The 19,017-nt window shown below is 52.9% G+C and overlaps 2 protein-coding genes across 4 annotated transcripts in view; one reads left to right on the top strand and one right to left on the bottom strand.

The window, feature by feature from the left end:
- Window positions 1–1,950, bottom strand: part of LOC144265362 (class I histocompatibility antigen, F10 alpha chain-like) — a 36,865-nt gene extending 34,915 nt beyond the window's left edge. For both annotated transcript variants that reach the window (XM_077817997.1, XM_077818000.1), the window contains exon 1: window positions 1,930–1,950. The gene's annotated coding sequence lies outside the window, so the exon portion shown is untranslated. The remainder of the gene's footprint in view (window positions 1–1,929) is intronic.
- The window catches only part of LOC144265359 (class I histocompatibility antigen, F10 alpha chain-like), a 594,986-nt gene that overhangs the window by 414,957 nt on the left and 161,012 nt on the right, over window positions 1–19,017 (top strand). The window lies entirely within an intron of this gene.

Genomic DNA, 19,017 nt, shown 5'->3' with positions numbered 1-19,017 from the left:
CCTGCAAAAGGCCTTGGTGATGTCACTGCCCCACCCACCCCTCCCCTCCAAGCTGATGTCCTGCCCCTGCCCAGCCTCTGTGGAGGTTGGAGTTGTTGCCCCTGCCTCATGGAGAACAAAGAAGATTCAAATCCATGCCTGGAAAAGCAGGATGTGCCTTCCCCTCTCCTCATCCCACCCTCAGTGGGATCCGGAAGCTCTTTATCCGGCAGCTACAGGACATCCTAACGGCACAAACGCAGCACCTGTTCTGTTCTCTGCAACGGGAGCTCACGCTCAAACTAAGACTGATTAATGCACATTTCCAGGGGCTCCAAAGTCGTGTCCCCCCCATGGCACCAACACGCAGCCAGAGACAGAAAGGGGGTTAACATCTCTTCCCTAGATGACACCTCTAAAGATGTGCATCCAGGACAGATGAGACCCATTGCCATGGGCAGGCGTGGCAGGTATATCAGGCCAGTGGAGGCCCCGCCTTCCCCTGCTGCTGCCGCCAGACCCCCAGTTGCAGGATTGTGGAGGGAAGTTTTGCTTTATTATCCTCCCTGCAATGCCGGGGGGGCTGAGGAGGCTGGATGTGCTCTTCAGCTTCCTGGGTTCATCAGTGACCTCCCTGGACTCCCGGAAGCCGAGCAGCAAACCCAGCCTCCTCGGCTGCCCGGGAACCTGCATGGGGCACAGCAAATGCTTCTGCCGGAGGAGAGCGAGGGGCTTCAGCGGTTGGGGTCTGGGGAGGGGAGTTGCTGCTTGGCTGGCCCGGGGCAGCTCCAGGCAGGTGGGGTGGGGGACAAGGCAGAGACTCAGGGCGTGGGCTGGCCCCAGACTCCTCCGGCCGAGGGGGACTCGTGGCCCCGGCCGCTGGGAGAGGGGCACAAGCAGAAGGGGCAGGCTGGGGGCTCGCCTTCCCTAAAGAGGGGGCCCCACACCCACCCACCCGCCGCCCAGGCCCATGGCTGACTGGGGGTGCGAGGAGACGGGGGCGGACACAGCTCAGCCCCACGTAGCCGAGGACAAGCCAGGCTCAGGAGTCCAGGCCCCGGGGGTCAAACTGAAGCACCTTCTGGGAGCCAGGAACGGCCCGAGAGTCCCGTCACTGAACCCTGGGGGGTCAATTTACCCCCCTCTGTCAGCCCGGCTCTGCCCACAGGGCTCGGGTCTGAGAGCCCGGCTGGCCCGGAGACGCGGCAGGGACCCAGCCTGGGCAGCGCCTGGCCCCGGGGACTCCCCGCAGCCCGGGAGCCTCACGGGGCCGTGAGGGGCTTGTCGGCGGGTGCAGCACCCATGGGTGCCGGTCCGAGCGGGGCCGCACCCCCGGCTGGGGACGGTCGGTGTTGGATGCCGGGGTCACCGCTCGGGTCAGGGGCGCTCAGCCCCCCACGGCACATTGTCCCCGCAGCCCCCGGCAGCGCCGGGCACAAGGGGGCCAGGACCCCCCCCCCCCGGTCACTATAGCAACGTCACCGATCCCTGTCAGCGACCGCTCAGTGCCGGGGGGGGGGCGCGGGGGGTCTCCCAACACCTCTGAACGCAGAGCCCAGAACTGCCCCCCCGGGACCCCCCGGCCCGGCTGCCCCCCCCCGACACCCAGCTCCCCCCTCCCCCGGCCCGGCTGCCCCCCCCGACACCCAGCTCCCCCCTCCCCCGGCCCGGCTGCCCCCCTCCCCGGACCACCCCCCGACACCCAGCTCCCCCCTCCCAGCAACCCCCCCGGCCCGGCTAACCCCCCCGACACCCAGCTTCCCCCTCCTCGCCCCCCCCGGGCCCTGCTGCCCCCCCCGACACCAGGGTCCCCCCTCCCCGCCCCCCCCCCGGCCCGGCTGCCCCCCCCGACACCCAGCTCCCCCCTCCCCCGGCCCGGCTGCCCCCCTCCCCGGACCCCCCCCGGCCCAGCTCCCCCCTCCCCCGGCCCGAGGTCTCCCCGACACTCACGGGAGCGCCCCCCTGCAGCGCACCAGGACTCGGCCCAGGGACCCGCCCCCTCCCGAGGGAACCGCCCCGCGCCAGGGATTGGCTGGGGGGGAGGGAACATCCTGCCAATAGCGACGCACAGACCCGCCTGCGTCACCGGTCGCTGGGCAGAACGCGGCGGGGCAGGACAGTCTGAGGCGGGGAGTTTGGCGCTGCGGGGACCGGGGCAGCGATTCGCTCCGCCCGGCCCGGCCCCGCCTCCCCGGAGCCCGCTGGTCCCTGTGCGCTGAGGCCGCCCAGCCCCCCCCCCCCCGTTATCCCCGCCGCCCCCGGCCCCGTCAGCGCCTCCCGTCCGACCCCCGCAGCCCCCGGCCGGAGACCCCCCCGCGGCGCCTTGGCCTTGAACCCCTGTGTGGACGGAGTGAATGAACCGCCCCCCCGCCGCGCTCCGTGCGCGGGCAGTGACCGCAGGAACCCCGGCCCCGCCACAGCGTCCCTGCCCCGTCTGCGGCCGGGGAGAGAGGCGCCAAGAGAGGCCGCGACTTGCCCTGGAAGCCGCACGTCTAGGGAGAGAACCCAGGAGTCCTGGCTCCAGCCCCCGATCTACCCACGAGACCCCACTTCTCTCCCGGAGCAAGGGAGAGAACCCAGGAGTCCTGGCTCCAGCCCCTGATCTACCCACGAGACCCCACTTCTCTCCTGGAGCAAGGGAGAGAACCCAGGAGTCCTGGCTCCAGCCCCGATCTACCCACGCGACCCCACTTCTCTCCTGGAGCAAGGGAGAGAACCCAGGAGTCCTGGCTCCAGCCCCCACTCTACCCCGCTAGACCCCACTTCTCTCCCGGAGCAAGGGAGAGAACCCAGGAGTCCTGGCTCCAGCCCCGATCTACCCACGTGACCCCACTTCTCTCCCGGAGCAAGGGAGAGAACCCAGGAGTCCTGGCTCCATCCCCGATCTACCCCCTAGACCCCACTTCTCTCCCGGAGCAAGGGAGAGAACCCAGGAGTCCTGGCTCTGCCCCCTGATCTACGCACAGGCAGACAATGACCTAACCCCTTTATTTTCTCTGCTTTTGCAAGTCACTTGGCTGTTTACATCATTTCTGGGAACTATTTTTGGTTCGTCTCCTCCTCTTGCGGGGAGAGGAGGTACCAAGGCTCTGGGGCTTGTGAAGTTTGCCCCTTGCTGCAGTACAGTCACTGTGGGCCTTAGGTTTCAGAGTAGCAGCCCTGTTAGTCTGTATGCACAAAAAGAAAAGGAGGACTTGTGGCACCTTAGAGACTAACAAATTTATTAGAGCATAAGCTTTCGTGAGCTACAGCTCACTTCATCGGATCCACTGCATTCATCCAATAAAGTGAGCTGTAGCTCACAAAAGCTTATGCTCAAATAAATTTGTTAGTCTCTAAGGTGCCACAAGTCCTCCTTTTCTTCTTGTGGGCATTAGTATCACTGGGCTTTGGATACTGCCCTGGGCTGGTCTCTCCTGGTCTGGGGAGCCAAGCTAATGGGGAACTTCCCCATCTGGGATGCTGTCAAGGCTGATTCCCCACTCAGGCACTTCGAGTGCAGAAGGTGGGGATCCACAAGGTCTCTAAAAATTAATACTGGCCACTCCAGGCTTGTATTAAACTCCCACGGTTACAGATCCCCCTGGCCTTGGGTTGGTAAATGCCGCCACCACCCAGGTGCAGAACCCCCTTGAGAGCCCAGGAAGGCGTACTTGGGAATTCCTTCCTGTGGGGTACCCCCAAGCTCTTTCCCCCCGGCCTTCGGGGAAGAGCTGAGAAAAGGAAAAGAAAAAGAAATCCGCTGTTGCCACCAACTAACTGAAAAAACGTGCACAGACCTCTTAAGACACAGAAATCCAAGCATGTTCTTTAAAAAGGTAAATTTTATTAAGAAAGAAAGAAAGAAAGAAAGAAAGAACATGTGGCAAATCAGGCAGTTGCTAGATATTAAAAGAGCAGCTGCAAGGATTCAGCACCAAGAATGGCGTTCTTGGGGTGCAGCTTAAAGGTTACAAAATCACCTGTGTTTAGCACAGAGGAATCCACAAGCCCAAAATAAAGAGATAAACCTGATCACGTCTAAACTAAACGTTTCCTGTTCTACTTGCATATCTGTGGTTCCAAATGGCTGATTTCTAGCTATGATGCTGATGATTTTTCATACCTGGTCCAAGCTTTACAGCATACCCTGCTGCTCTCTGTGTCTCTCCGGCTGAGAGAACAACAACAACACAGACAAAAAGAACAGGAGGACTTATAGCACCTTAGAGACGAACACATTTATTTGAGCATAAGCTTTCATGGGCTACAGCCCACTTCATCGGATGCATGCAGTGGAAAATACAGTAGGATGATTTTATATACACAGAGAACATGAAACAATGGAACATGAAACAAGTGTTACCATACACACTATAATGAGAGTGATCAGTTAAGGTGAGCTATTACCAGCAGGAGAGAAGAGGAAAACAAAATTTTAAAGGTGTTTACCCTTCCCTTTATATTTATGACACACTCCCAGTCTTTATACAAGCCTAATTTAATGGTGTCCAGTTTGAAAATTAATTCCAATTCAGCAGTCTCTTGTTGGAGTCTGTTTTTGAAGTTTTTTTGTTGTAATATTGTGACTTTTAGGTCTGTAATCGAGTGACCAGAGAGATTGAAGTGTTCTCTGACTGGTTTTTGAATGTTATAATTCTTGACATCTTAATTGTGTCCATTTATTCTTTTATGTAAAGACTGTCCTGTTTGGCCAATGTACATGGCAGAGGGGCATTGCTGGCACATGATGGCATAGATCACATTGGTAGATGTGCAGGTGAATGAGCCTCTGATAGTGTGGCTGATGTGATTAGGCCCTATGATGGTGTCCCCTGAATAGATATGTGGACAGAGTTGGCATCGGGCTTTGTTGCAAGGATAGGTTCCTTGGTTAGTGTTTTTGTTGTGTGGTGTGTAGTTGCTGGTGAGTATTTGCTTCAGGTTGGGGGCTGTCTGTAAGCAAGGACTGGCCTGTCTCCCAAGATCTGTGAGAGTGATGGGTCGTCCTTCAGGATAGGTTGTAGATCCTTGATGATGTGCTGGAGAGATTTTAGTTGGGGGCTGAAGGTGACGGCTAGTGGTGTTTTGTTGCTTTCTTTGTTGGGCCTGTCCTGGAGTAGGTGACTTCTGGGTACTCTTCTGGCTCTGTCAGTCTGTTTCTTCACTTCAGCAGGTGGATATTGTAGTTGTAAGAATGCGTGATAGAGATCTTATAGGTATTTGTCTCTGTCTGAGGGGTTGGAGCAAATGTGGTTATATCGTAGAGCTTGGCTGTAGGCAATGGATCGTGTGGTATGGTTTGGATGAAAGCTAGAGGCATGTAGGTAGGAATAGCGGTCAGTAGGTTTCCGGTATAGGGTGGTGTTTATGTGACCATCGCTCATTAGCACTGTAGTGTCCAGGAAGTGGATCTCTTGTGTGGACTGGACCAGGCTGAGGTTGATGGTGGGATGAAAATTGTTGAAATCATGGTGGAATTCCTCAAGGGCTTCTTTTCCATGGGTCCAGATGATGAAGATGTCATCAATATAGCGCAAGTAGAGCTGGGCATTAGGGGACGAGAGCTGAGGAAGCGTTGTTCTAAGTCAGCCATAAACATGTTGGCATATTGTGGGGCCATGCGGGTACCCATAGCAGTGCCGCTGATTTGAAGGTATACATTGTCCCCAAATGTGAACTAGTTATGGGTGAGGACAAAGTCACAAAGTTCAGCCACCAGGTTTGCCATGACATTATCGGGAATACTGTTCCTGACGGCTTGTAGTCCATCTTTGTGTGGAATGATGGTGTAGAGGGCTTCTATATCCATAGTGGCCAGGATGGTGTTTTCAGGAAGATCACCGATGGATTGTAGTTTCCTCAGGAAGTCAGTGGAGTCTTGAAGATAGCTGGGAGTGCTGATAGCGTAGGGCCTGAGGAGGGAGTCTACATAGCCAGACAATCCTGCTGTCAGGGTGCCAATGCCTGAGATGATGGGGCATCCAGGATTTCCAGGTTTATGGGTAGCAGATAGAATACCTCTGATCGGGGTTCTAGGAGTGTGTCTGTGCGGATTTGCGCTTGTGTTTTTTCAAGGTGTTTCTTGAGCAGATGGGATCAGAGGGTAATGGCTTGTAGAAAGTGGTGTTGGAGAGCTGCCTAGCAGCCTCTTGTTCATATTCCTACCGATTCATGATGACGACAGTACCTCCTTTACAAGCTTTTTGATTATGATGTCAGAGTTGTTTCTGAGGCTGTGGATGGTGGTGTGTTCTGCACAGCTGAGCTTATGGGGCAAGTGATGCTGCTTTTCCACAATTTCAGCCTATGCATGTCGGTGGAAACACTCTATTTCGGTCTGGGACTATCCCACAACAGCATTTCTGATGGGAAGCTGGCTGCAGAACAATTCAACTGCAGAGAGCTCCTATGGAGGTGGGGTGGGAATTCAGTCTCTGTATTCTGTCAGTGTAGCTAGAGCAGTGGGAAATCCCCTCCAGTCACTGTAGCAACTCTCTACTTCAAAGTGCTATAGGAGCTTTTTAAGTGTAGCCAGCCTAAGAGCGAGACCAGATCTACCTCCCGTTGGCACCTGGATGCTCCGGCACGAAGTCTACAGCAATGACAAAAGTTCAATGTTTCCATAGGTGCCAGGATTCAAATCTACGTAGGAAAGCCCCATGGATTTTCTAGTCCATCCCCTTAACCACTCAGCCACAAGTACCTGATGGACAATTGCCTCACTACACTATGATTCTCTTTTCACTGAATTATGACTTCAAATTGTTTGCTCAGACCAGCCTCCCCGGCACACTCACTGCTGTGCGGGGGTGTAAGTGTGTCCATTGCTGGACAGCAGGAATTTCTGCCCATTTCCCTTCCGTCTGGAGCATGATTAGAGTGTGTTTGTGTTCATGACATTGCTGTAGATCGTTGTTCGTTCCTGAGCTTGACAATTCAGACAGTCCCTTTCCCCTTCAGATCTCCAGCATATCGTTCCAATAGCAGGGGTCAGGGTTTCTCTGGGGCACTGACATTTGTCAGGGGGTTGGTGAGTGAACTCAGCCTTGCATTCCATCCTTGATGTTTCATGGACTAACAACAGCAGCATAAAGAAAGAGCCGAGCCGATATCTCAGTGTTAGGGCTGAAGGTGGCCACGTCCCCGTTTGCCCTTTGCTATTGCAGGGGAGAAAGTGTCAAAGGAATTGAATGCCCTGGCTCAGACAAGAGACACAGGGAGGTTTTGCTGTTCATGGATCATCCGTGCAAAGGAAATTGTGTCTCTGTGTGAAATTGAGGAGGGAAATGAAACGTCCCCATGGTAGCACAATGCCCGAAGGCATGTGGGTGAAGGCCTCAGGCTGAGAAATGATTTACCCGGGGTCTGTATCGATGTATTGCCCTGTTTAAAAACTATGGCTAAAAAGCAGCCATTGTTGTTCCTACTTGAACCTACGTAGGGACACCCCTGCGTTAACCAGGGGCGGCGATTATTTTCATCAAGATCCAGATTTCTTGGTCAAGGTCTAGTCAAGGCCTGGGCTCCAGAGAAAAGAATGCACGAATGATAATGAGATGTGTATAAAAAGATGTTGCAGTCACAATGGGCATAACGATGATGATTGTGTTGTGTTTATTCCTTAGATCTGGTGCCACCGCCTTTCCCTTTAGGCTTGTAGTTTCCCAAGGGTAAAAGTAACCATCTGTTGAGATACAAGGGCGTGTTTGTGTTCATTCCTGCGAGCTACGCAGGGGTTTGATGTTGCTGCTTTCAATCCTCTGGCTCTGCGGGGAGAAGGAGCAATTCAGGCCATCACTGAGCTGAGGGAGGGAGATGATTTTCTGACAGGGAGGGACGCCTCCTCCTAAAGGTGCTTGGCAGGCAGCCCTCCTTCCCAGGTCCGTCCCGACAACACCCAGTTGAAAAGGGACCCTCCCCAGCCCTCCTCAGTGTGGTGACAATGAGCGAGTGAGTGAGCGTGGGGGAGAGGGAGCGACGGAGAGGAGGGAGATGGCGTGAGCGGGCTGGGACTCAGCGAAGGGCGGCACAAGGGTGTTCAGTTTTGTAGGGTGTGGAAGTTGGCAACCCTAGATCCAGGGGCAACAACTCCAACCTCCACAGAGGCTGGGCAGGGGCAGGACATCAGCTTGGAGGGGAGGGGTGGGTGGGGCAGTGACATCACCAAGGCCTTTTGCAGGAACTCAGCCCATTGGGCAAAGGTGGTGGGGAGGGGGTGACCTCACAGAGAGACCCCGACATCAGCCGGGCAGGGCCGAGGTGCAGGTGGGCCAGGGCAGTCTCTGAGACCCCCCCGGCTTTGCTGCCGCACGTCTCCTTCTCCAGGTCTCCCCTCGAGGATGGGGAGAGAATTAGGATTCCCGTCTGTGAGCATGAGGAGGAGCCTCTGTGGAGTTTTCTCCTTTCCCACCACTGATTGTGCCAGAAAACGAACAAGGTCAGAGGCTCCAAGAGGTTTGGAACCTGCTGGGTCTGATGCACCTGCTGCAGGCAGAATTCTTGGCACAGAAAACACTGGCTTAAGGGGGCAGAATTTGATTTCCTACCTAGGACTTTGACACTTGGAATCACTGGGGACCTTGGGGTTTATCCTTTTTGGTTTCCCTTTTCCTCTTTCCTTCCTCCTTTCTGTTCTTCTCTTGCTTCTTTTTTCCCTTTTCCCAGTTTCCCTCCCTCTACCAAGGAGGGGTGTGTGTGGTGTGTGGGCGAGGGAGGGACAGTTGCTCTCCTTGCAGGAGGTCCTGACAAAGAGGTGGGTCCAGATCTGAGCGTGATCCCCTCAGATGGTGACCTGGGCCGTCCTTTGAGACATCTGGTGAGACCTCTCAGCCTCCCACCCCTCAGCGTCTCAATGCTGATTGGCCGAGCTGGGGGCTATCGACAGTGAGGAGACTCAGGTCCTTTTGGTCTCCTTTCAAATCAGGCAAATAAGTCACAACCAATCCAATGTATGGGATTAATCTTGCTGCTTCTCTCCATTAATTGTCTCTGAGCAGTTCGTGATCTCCTCTCTTGCTCTAGGTCTTCTAAAATACTTGCTGAATAATTCCTATGAACAACTCTTGGTCTGTAGGTCACCTGAGAGCACTTTATTCCCATCGGTCAATGTATGAGATTCAAGATGTGACAGACGGGTTGAAAGTCAGGAGCAGTGTTTCCTCTAATTTGTTACATCCGTGTAGGAAATGAATTTTGTTATGTGCACCAAGAGGGAAGTGAGGTGTGACCCCTCACCTGTCTCTTGGTGCAGATTCCAAAATTCATTCTGCACATGGACAGTGTGTGGTAGGGGTGAGGCTGAAGGGTTCGGAGTGTGGGAGGGGGCTCAGGTGGGGCAGAGGGTTGGGGTGTGGGCTGTGGGATGGGGACAGGGACATGGGGCTCAGGGCTAGGGCAGAGGGTTGGGGTGCAAGGGTTGAGGGGTCCGGCTGGGGGTGCGGGCTCTGGGGTGGGGCTGGGGATGAGGGGTTTGGGGTGCAGGTTGCCCCAGGGAGAGAGGGCTCCCCCCAGCCCTCTCTCACCACAGCAGCTCAGGGCCAGGTTAGAGGCACCTCTCTCCTGGCCGGAGCAGCTCCGGTGGGGCTGGGTTGGGACTGGGGAAGGGGACAGGATTTATTTTTCCTAAGTCAAAAGGGGGAAGGGAAGGAGTTATGCTTCATTTTTTACCTCATAAACTTAGGTCCCGTGTAATCTCCAAGATGCTATGGTAATAAGACACTGTGTCATGTGGTGAGCTCACAAGAGCAGAGGGTGTGAGAACTGCAGCATCTGAGAAGGCAAGGGACGTACAGTCAGATTGTTTCAAATGCTGCATTCGTCGGCTGACATTTAACAGCAATGCTTTGCTAACATAATGGAGAAAGGAATTCTCTGCTAAAGATTCAGCATGCCCCTTTGGTCAACTCCACTCGATCTCTGAAGGGAGAGTGCTCAGAACAACCCCTCCTCACCCGAACACACACAAGCCCACAGCTGGGCGCCCAGCACAAAGCAAGGGAGGGGCTTGCTTGGTTTCTTTTACTTTTTACTTTACAAAAGTTTTTTTCAAAAGCATTTCCTGCCCCTGTTCCCCAGGGGAAGGAAGCAGATGGTTGTGGGGAAGGGAACCTCAACGTGGTGGAGCTGGGAATTTGGGGAGAGGCAGAGGGAGGGGAGTGGGTGAGGGGGTGAAGGGGCAGTTGCGTGGGAGGGAGGCTAAAGGGGGTCAGATGGGGCAGCTGGGTGAGAGGTTTGGGGGGAAGGCTGAAGGAGGGCAGTTGGTTGTAGGGGGGAAGAGTGAAAGGGCAGCTGGGGAGGAGCCTGGGAGGCAGGGGGAAGGTTGAGGGGGGCGATGACGGGAGGGGGACAGGGGCAGTTGGGAGAGACTGAAGGGAGTGATGGGGGGCTGAAGAGGTGATGGAGGGGAAGGGGATATTTGGAGGGAGGCTGAAGGGGTGATGAGGTGAAGGGGGCCAGAGGCAGAGAGACAGCTGGGGGGCTGCTCATCCCCACGGGAGGGGAGGGGAGGGGGAACAGCAGCTCCCCTGGTATCAGAAGCTGCTTCTTTATTAGAACTTGCTACTTCACTGTTCCTGAGCAGGGTCCTGGGACCAAAAGGTTCAACAGGGAACGAGATAGATTCATGGCGGCTCGGTCCATCAATGGCGATTAGCCAGGATGGGCAGGGATGGTGTCCCTAACCTCTGTTTGTCAGTAGCTGGGAATGGGGCGACAAGGGACAGATCACGGGATGATTCCTGTCAGTTCATTCCCTCTGGGGCACCTGGCACTGGCCACTGTCGGCAGATGGACACTGGGCTAGACGGACCTTTGGTCTGACCCCGTCTGGCCGTTCTTATGTTCTAATGTTCTTATCACATGCTCAGTAACGTCTGTAAGTTGCTGCCGTCACTCACCACCAGCATCTGCTCCCTGCAACCAAGGGCAGGGAAACTCCCCCTGAAGGGGGAAATTGGAGGGGAGGGATGGTCAAAGGGACAAAACGGGGACAGGATCAGGGGTTCAGATGAGGGGGCTGCCCTGCCAGGTAGATGCACAAGGGGAAACTCCCAGATTGAGGGTGGCAGAGGGGATAACAGTTACAACAGATGGAGTGAGCCATCAGCAGCAGTTCCAAAACAGGGTGTGGTGGATGGTAGAAGGACTTGTGTTCCTCACTGGATGGTCCATCTCAGCACCCCCTTCCCACGGCTGTGGTGTTAAAGGCCCCAGGTGGCCCAATGCCCAGGGACTACAACTCTTCTCTAGCTGAAATGGTGGACTGAGCTGCCACAGGAAACTTCATTCAGGGAAATAGTTTACACCCTCGCCCCAAACCCCCTCAGCCTAAAGCAAACGGAAACTTTTATAAGTGTTTAGCTAGTTTCAAAGAATTCCTGGCCAGTTTCCATCTCTATAAATTTGTCATATCTGCTGTTCTGATTGCCTGAATTGGTCTCCCTGTCCTGAACCCCCCTGGATTGCTGTAGTTCCGCATCTTTTCATGATTGATTTTTAACAATGATATTTGGATGACACTGTCCAGTAGTTCAGGAACCCATCGGAGAGGTCGCAATTAGGAAACCCCCGTGATTCAATCCCCCGGCCCAAGCTCTTTCATTATTTAGCCTCCGGGGACCAACTTCAAAAGGAGCGCTGGAGAGAGCCCCACCACAACTCCGTGCTTCACACACTGACCTGGAACACGGGGACCCTGGTTCAATCCTTTCTCCCTTGCAGACAGTGCGGGGTGATGCTGGCAGCACCAGCTCATGCTCAGGCCTCACTGAACCACAGATCGAGCACAAAGGCAGGCTTGCCTAGGTGGCAGGACAGAGCAGAGTGCCCAAGGGGAGTGTCTGGGACTCCCTCTTCAGGCTGTTACCGTGCCTGGGGAGTTGGCTCTTGGTGGGTTAAATCAAAATATCGAGCTCCCAATCCCCATGGGGTGTGTGCCCTGGTGTGTAACACTCTGCCCCGAGGTTAGTACTCACACCCTGAGCTACGCTAGGCAGCTTCAGAATAGCAGCCGTCTTAGTCTGTATTCGCAAAAAGAAAAGGAGTACTTGTGTCACCTTGGAGACTAACCAATTTATTTGAGCATAAGTTTTCGTGAGCTACAACTCACTTCATCGGATGTAGCTCACAAAAGCTTATGCTCAAATAAATTTGTTAGTCTCTAAGGTGCCACAAGTCCTCCTGTTCTTTTTGGTAAAGTTAAACAGGTCAACAAGGTTATTGGCTACAAAATGGAGATTTTCAGTGGTATTAACTGATAGGCAAAACATCCGAGTTAGCTACCAAAAGAAATAAACACATAAACTCGCAGTCTGAACTCTCAACCCTCATAGACTGGGCAACAACAAGACTAAGCAGTTTTTATCCCTCTCCTGGATTTTGCAGTCCATAGCATCCAGATTTCTCCCTTGAAATCTGGGCCAGTCCCCTCAGTTGGAGTCTCAAGTCTTCAGTGTCCTTCTTACTTGCAGTGTAGGTGGGTGAAGGAGAAAGGCCAAGCATGGGCCCCTGTGTTTGGGTTTGGTTTTTATACCCTCAGTCCATGTGCTTGGGAAGCACCAGTCCAGGCATGTCTGGGGGGGTGGGTGGGGGCATTGCTCAATCTCCCAGCAAGGTGGAGCAATTCCCTTGCTGTGGCCTCATGCAGGCGAATCATTGAATGGGAGCTTCCTTGCTGGACAATGGCTATTGATGGGTTGTTTCACACCTCACCTGGGGGTTGCTGACCTTCCTTGCTGGTACCTCTGGGGAAGCTAATTTTTGGCTGATTCCACAACTTACAGCATGTTTCAGTGAAAACCGTACGATTCTTGTCATTTCATAGGCATTGAGAAGACACATATCTAGACAGAGAGAAGAGTGACTTTTGGCAACTCCTAACCTTTCCCCTGATCCCCTGCATGGCATGGTTTACGTGTAATATCACAATTCAATCCAAGATGAGGAATATGGGGGTTACAGGGCACCTAGAGGAGTAGGATTTTATGTTTGCATTTGGCATAATGAAAGATAAGGGATTATCATGTATTGAATGGATTGATGTATGATAGGATTTGACCATATTCTGCCAGCCACCCTTTCTGAGAGCAGGAAGAAACGGCCTCATGTGCCATTGGTAAAGAGGCATCAACCAGGTTCTGATGTCTGAAGCTGATTTCAGGCAGGAATAGACCAGAACAGTCCTGGTCACCTTTTGTTTTAGGATAAGGTTTCATTACAGGATTTGCTAGAAGGTCTTGTTCTTATCTGCATTACAAATTAAGTTGTGTTTCTTGTCTGCATTGCAAACTAAGTTGCGTAAGGTTCTTTTGTAATCCCTTTAGTAACCGTATCATCCTTTCTAAAATGTTATCCTGTCTGAAAGTCTCCGTCAAATTGTTTGGTGTGAGTGAGAAATGTGTGCATAGTTCAGAATAAGTGTGAAAAGCCATCACAAATGTCCAGATGGTCAAGAAGAAGTGAGAGACTTGAAAACACCAGGAGACAATCAGAAAACATCCATTGTATCCAACGCTAAACATGGTGGCAGCATTGATGACCTCACAGACGAGGCAGGCACCCCTGAATGCAAGACAACAAACAAGAGCTTACGATGGGAAGCCAACAAAACCACCAAATGATAACAGTGGAAAACCCGGAGATTAACCCCATTTAAGGACTAACGATTATAGAATGACATTGCAAAATCCATAGAGTAAAGTGGGAATTGACAAGTATAAAGCTGGGGTGTTTTGCCATAAGATTCAGGGTTCAGTCCTGGAACGCCTCTGAGCATCAGATCACAACCTATGGAGCCCAGCTCCTCGCTTGTGTTCAATCTAACTGGCCATTAGATTGACAAGAGCTACAGCAAACTGGTAACTGTAAGACCATCTGCAGGGTGTGTGTGAATAAATGCACATGCTAAGAGTTGTATTTTCAAGAAATGTGGCATATTGCCTTTTCCCCTGAAAAGATCCCGAGTGCTTTTTATAAGCATAATGCTCCCCCAAGGTATAGAGTGTCACAAACACATCCCATGACTCTGCCCCCAACAACTGGAACTAGGACATGAATGTGGAAGAAACAGGAAAAATTGTGTTAATGGTATATTTACAGTAACTGGAAAGCAGGAAAGTAAAAGGAGCTGAAAAGGAGCTTTCATAACCACAGCATATGGCAAGGAGACCCAGAGATTTTGAGAACAGTTTCCATGATGGCACTAAAGTAACAGAAATGGCCAGGAAGTAAGACAGGGAATTAATGAATTACCATCTCACTTGAATAAATCTCTCTGTCCCGCTCACTGTCCCGTTCCTTCTCCTTTTTCTTTGTTGTTGGTCCAGAAGTAGCTTTTTTCCCCTGCTAGAGAGCATGATTGGCTGACGGTTGCCCCATCCTCTTCTGGGAGCATGTGCAGAGAACTAAAAAAGCTTTCAAAGACTGGGCTCTTTCCGTTTTGATTTTCCTTCCACGCTCTGCCGGCCTGTGTCCTTGCTGCCTTTTTGCTGCTGCTTCCAGGTGGTTGGTTTGAGGTCCATGGGGTCTGTGGTGTCCCGGTTTGGGTGGGTTATTGGAGGAGGGGGAGGACTAGTCTATGGCAGCAGCCTGCGATTTGCCTTGCCTGCCCGGCTTGCGCTTTTGGCTTCACTTTTGGGTTTTGATTTTTTTCTTCCACTATCATCAGTTCATCACTTCACCACGTAACTGTCCAGAGCCTGGCTCGGAGCTGGAGGCAGGAGGAGAGAGACAAGAGTGAGATTTCAGCATCTCCAGCTAGGGACCATGGCTCCAGGAGGCCCCAACCAACACTATGGGGTTTTTAATCCATAGCTGTTGGTGGGTCTTGGGGAAACCCTGGTGCACCAGCGGGGGAGGGTGTCTGACGGGAGTGGGTGGGGTGGCGGGTGGGGGGGAGGTGGCAGAGCAGGGAGGTGGAGGGGTCTGTGTGGTGTGAGCTGTGGGAGGGTAGGGGATGGATTGGTGCTGTGGGAGGAGGAGAGGGGGGTTGTTGGCAGGGGGCGATTGGGTTGTAGGGATGGGGACTGGGTCTGGGAGGGATGTGGGGGAGGGAGAGGCTATAGGGGACTTGGATCGGGGACTTGGGTCAATGGCATGGCTTTGGCGGTTGGGGTGGGAGGTAGTGAGGGGCAGCACCATGGCCCCAGGGGGACACAGCATGGCTGTGGGGGGCTGTGGAGGGGTGTGTGCGCGGGCGTGTTGGAGCATCTCAGGTGGGGGGCTCCAGCGAGGGACGGGGGGTCTGGCAGTGCCCCAGGGAGAGAAGGGGAGACCTGCCCCACAGGGAGCTGCTCCCGGGGCAGCCTGTGGGGGGCGGGGGAGCCCAGGCTGCTCCCAGCGGGGGGCTGCGAGTCCCTGTCCCAGGCAGAGGGAAGCTGCTGCAGCTCCCCGGGGTTGGGGGGCAGTGACATGTGGGGAGCGGGGAACAGAAGGGGGGCAGATGGGGGCGGGGGCCGAGCCATGCCTTGCTGTTTGGAGAGGCACAGCCTCCCTTAACTGGCCCTCCATACAATTTCTGAAACCTGATCCGGCCCTCAAGCCAAAAGTTTGCCTTCCCGTGGCTTAGGGCCTGATTTATGCAAAGTCCCATTGGGAGTGTGTGAACATTGCCCCATTTCTGAAACTGGAAACAACCCCCTGGACAGGGCTGGGAAAACAGAGCAGAGCACTGGAGCCTGAACCCCCTAGTCAGAGACTGCGATGAAATCCTCTCAGGCATTGGCATCCTGACAGCAGGATTATCTGACTATGTCGACTCTCTCCTCAGGCCCTACGTGACCAGCACCCCTAGCCAATGCCTGAGATGACGGGGCATCCAGGATTTCCTGGTTTATGGATCTTGGGTATCAGATAGAAGACACTTGCTCGGGGTTCCAGGGGCATGTCTGTGCAGATTTGTTCTTGTGCTTTTTCAGGGAGTTTCTTGAGCAGATGGTGTCGTTTCTCTTTGTAACCCTGAGTGGGATCAGAGGAGAATGGGCTGTAGGATGTGGAGTTGGAGAGCTGCCTAGCCACCTCTTCTTCATATTACGACCTATTCATGACGACGACAGCACCTCCTTTGTCAGCCTTTTTGATTCTGACGTCAGCGTTGTTCCTGAGGCTGTGGATGGTGTTGTGTTCTGCACGGCTGAGGTTATGGGCCAAGTGATGCTGCTTTTCGACCACTTCAGCCCGTGCTCGTCGGCGGAAGCACTCTATGTAGAAGTCCAGTCTGCTGTTTCGAGTTTCAGGAGGAGTCCACGCAGAATCCTCTTTTTGTAGTGTTGGTAGGAAGCTCTCTGTGGATTACTGTGTTGGTCAGAGGCGTGTTGGAAATATTCCTTGAGTCAGAGACGTCGAAAGTAGGATTCCAGGTCACCGCAGAACTGTATCATGTTCGTGGGGGTGGAGGGGCAGAAGGAGAGGCCACACAAGAGACCCACTTCCTGGACACGACAGTGCTAATAAGCGATGGTCACATAAACACCACCCTATACCGGACCGTTATACTTACCTACATGCCTCCAGCTTTCATCCAGACCACACCACACGATCCATTGTCTACAGCCAAGCTGTACGATACAACCACATTTGCTCCAATCCCTCAGACAGAGACAAACACCTAAAGGGTCTTTATCAAGCGTTCTTAAAACTATAATACTCACCTGCTGAAGGGAAGAATACCCAGAAGTCACCTTCTCCAGGAGAGGCCCAATAAAGAAAGGAACAGCATGCCACCAGCCGTCACCCTCAGTCCCCAACTAACACCTCTCCGGCGCATCATCGAGGGTCTACAACATATTCTGAAGGACGACCCCTCACACTCACAGATCTTGGGAGACAGGCCAGTCCTCGCTTCCAGACAGCCCCCCAACCTAAAGCAAATACCAACAACCACAGAACAAAAACACTAACCTAGGAACCTATCCTTGCAACAAAGCCCGTTGCCAACTCTGTCCACATATCTATTCTAGGGACACCATTATATGACCTAATCACATCAGCCACATCATCATGGGCTCGTTCTCCTGAACATCTACCAATGTGATCTATGCCATCATGTGCCAGCAATGCCCGTCTGCCATGTGCATTGGCCAAACTGGACAGTCTCTACGCAAAAGAATAAATGGACACAAATCAGACGTCAAGAATTATAACATTCAAAAACCAGTCGGAGAACACTTCAACCTCCCTGGTCACTCAATTTCAGAGCTAAAAGTCGCAATTCTCCAACAAAAAATCTACAAAACCAGACTCCAATGAGAAACTGCAGAATTGGAATTAATTTGCAAACTGGACACTATTAAATTAGGCTTGAGTAAAGACTGGGAGAGGATGGGTTATTACACTAAGTAATAGCTGTTTCCCCATGCTAAGTTCCCCCCTACTGTTACTCATACCTTCCTGTCAACTGTTTGAAATGGGCCATCCTGATTATCACTACAAAAGTTTTTTTCCTCCTGCTGATAACAGCCCACCTTAATTGATTAGTCTGTTCGAGTTAGTATGGCAACTCCCATCTTATCATGTTCTCTGTGAATATATATCTTCCTACTGTATTTTCCACTGGATGCATCCGATGAAGTGGGTTTTAGCCCAGGAAAGATTATGCCCAAATACACTTGCTAGTCTCTAAGGTGCCACAAGTACTCCTCGGGTTTTTTTGCTGATATAGACTAACACGGCTACTGCTCTGAAAATAAATGATTGCATCTCTCCCCAAAATAGATCTATAAGCACAAAGAACACCATGGAGACCAGGCCTTTAAACGTTAGGAAACATCAGAGTTAAGATCAGGTGTACATACTTCGCGCAGGGCAGGGGTGGGTGTGGCAGTGACATCACAAGGGCCTTTTGCAGCACTCAGCTGATTGGTCAAAGGAGGTGGGAGGCGGTGACCTCACAGAGAGTCCACGACAACGGCCAGGGAGGACAGGCTGCAGGGCAGGGGGATCTCAGAGACCCCCGGGGCTTTGCTGCAGGGAGTCTCCTTCTTGAGGTGTCTCCTTGAGGACTGAGAGAGAATTCAGGATCACGTATGTGAGCGCGAGGTGGAGCCTCTCTGGAGTTTTCTCCTTTCCCACTGCTCATTGAGCGAGAAGAGAGACGTCCCTGTGGAGAAGGTAAGAGCCCCAGAGAGGTTGGGTACCTAGGCAGGCTGAACCACCTGGTGCTGGCCAAATTCTAGGCACGGAAAACAATAGGTTAAGGTGGGACAATTTTCCTCCAGCTCAGCCTTTGTCCCTTAGAGTCATTGGGGTTTGTCTTTTTTGGTTTCCCTTTTCCTGCTTCCCTCCCTCCACTGGCGAGGAGGGGACTGCTCTCTAGCCCTCATGGTGGGAGGGCCTCCCAAAGAGATGGGACAGGAAGCGTGCTCTGAGAGGGCTCCTCACTGGTGACCTGAGCCATCCCTGGGCCATCTGGGGAACCCTCAGCCCTGGAAATGCTGCTGGAAATGGCCCACCTTGATTATCACTACAAAAGGTTCCCCCCCGCCCGCCCCCGCTCTCCTGCTGGTCATAGCTCACCTTACCTGGTCATTCTTGTTACAGTCTGTATGGTAACACCCATTGTTTCATGTTTTCTGTGTATATAAAATCTCCCCTCCGTATTTTCCACTACATGCATCTGATGAAGTGAGCTGTAGCTCACGAAAGCTTATGCTCAAATAAATCTGTTAGTCTCTAAGCTTAGTTAGTGTGTTTTGTCTTATTTGCTTAGTAGTCTGCTTTCTTCTGTTTGCTATCTCTTTAGCCACCAAAAATCTGCCTTTTATAGTTAATGCAATTTATTTTGTTTATTATTAAACCAGTTTATGTAATTTCTAATGGGGGCAGGGAGGCAAGAAACCGTCCACATCTCTCTTCACATTGAGGAAGAGGACGACATTTTATGAGCTTGTGCTGTACAGATATTTCTATACAGTGCAAGAAAATATTATTTTGGGTTTATCCCCCAGCACAGGTGTGCAGGTGTGTGCTGGGTGAATCCTCTCACACAGAGCTGACTTCAGTCTATGGCTGCAGTGGGGTGTGGCCCTACCTGTGTGTGTGCTGCAAGAGACCGGAGAGCCGAAT

This window comes from Eretmochelys imbricata, chromosome 5 (assembly GCF_965152235.1).
Source record: "Eretmochelys imbricata isolate rEreImb1 chromosome 5, rEreImb1.hap1, whole genome shotgun sequence".
NCBI classification, from domain to species: domain Eukaryota; kingdom Metazoa; phylum Chordata; order Testudines; family Cheloniidae; genus Eretmochelys; species Eretmochelys imbricata.
The sequence above is the reverse complement of the archived record's forward strand: the minus strand, read 5'-3'. Positions and strand labels throughout refer to the sequence as shown.